The following is a 1292-nucleotide window of genomic DNA, read 5'->3' as shown; positions in this document are numbered from 1 at the left end:
TAATAATAATAATGATAATAATAATGATAATAATAATAGTATGACATTTATATAGAGCTCACCCCGATCAAAGAGCACAGGCTCTGGGCACTTCACAAATCCTTCGTCAAATATCAACAATACTTTGTGTTGTTACGAAAAGTTATCTCGTAATTCTAAAAACAGAAATCTTTAGTTGAAATTTTGCAACCCCTGAATGACAAAGTTCTACGTTCTCAATTCTTAGTTTTGAGAAATTTGATGTCATTTTAAAATAGTTTTTCAACATATCCAGCATTTTCGAATGCAATTCTTTGAATATCTTGAAAACAACCCCAAATTTATCACATTACGATTTTGACAGAGCAGACTGGGTATAAAACTTTCTGACCTCAGGGTCTGAATACCTCACAACTTTGTCATTCTGTGGTGACGATTCAAGGAAGAAATCAATATATTTCACTACTCCTCGGGGGCTTTGTTGTTCAAAATCCAAACAACAACAACAAGAGTTGGTGCGCCAGTGTCTGGCGATGACCAATATATGAGCACAGGAATCTATTATTCTTAAGCTAAAAAGAAGAAACAAGGGTAAAGATGGCTACAGTTTTCTGCTGTGCCAACGAGAACAACTGTCTCAAAGTTTGCCCCATTTGGCGCACATTTTAAAGCTTCATTTCCACTCGAGTATGCGCAGCGGGCGGGCTCATCTCTTGACTTGAGCGTTTCCGATTGAAGAATCGTCGATATTTTGTCGGGAGAAATAGAGCATGAATGCATGAACGCAGGGGGCCACTTTCTCACTTAAGCAGATGTAGAAACAGCGTATGTGGTTGGCGCGTGTTCAGGTGTAGTTTGCTCTTTCTTTCTTTCTTTCTTTCCTACCAAACATGCCTTTTCCTTTTCCTCTCCTCCCTTTCTTGGACATTTTCTTTCTAGTAACACCAGAGAGGGTTTACTGTAAACTCTCTGGTAACACCTTTAATCTCTGCCACTTTTCCTCTCCTCCCTTTCTTGGACATTTTCTTTCTAGTAACACCAGAGAGGGTTTACTGTAAACTCTCTGGTAACACCTTTAATCTCTGCCACTTCAGGTAACACCTTTAATCTCTGCCACTTCTAGAACCACCTTTAATCTCTGCCACTTCTAGAACCACCTTTAATCTCTGCCACTTCTGGTAACACCTTTACTCTCTGCCACTTCTAGAACCACCTTTAATCTCTGCCACTTCTAGTACCACCTTTAATCTCTGCCACTTCTAGTACCACCTTTAATCTCTGCCACTTCTAGAACCACCTTTAATCTCTGCCAC

Source organism: Aplysia californica, unplaced genomic scaffold (assembly GCF_000002075.1).
Source record: "Aplysia californica isolate F4 #8 unplaced genomic scaffold, AplCal3.0 scaffold00918, whole genome shotgun sequence".
Classification (NCBI taxonomy): Eukaryota; Metazoa; Mollusca; class Gastropoda; order Aplysiida; family Aplysiidae; genus Aplysia; species Aplysia californica.
This window is presented reverse-complemented; position numbering follows the sequence as displayed.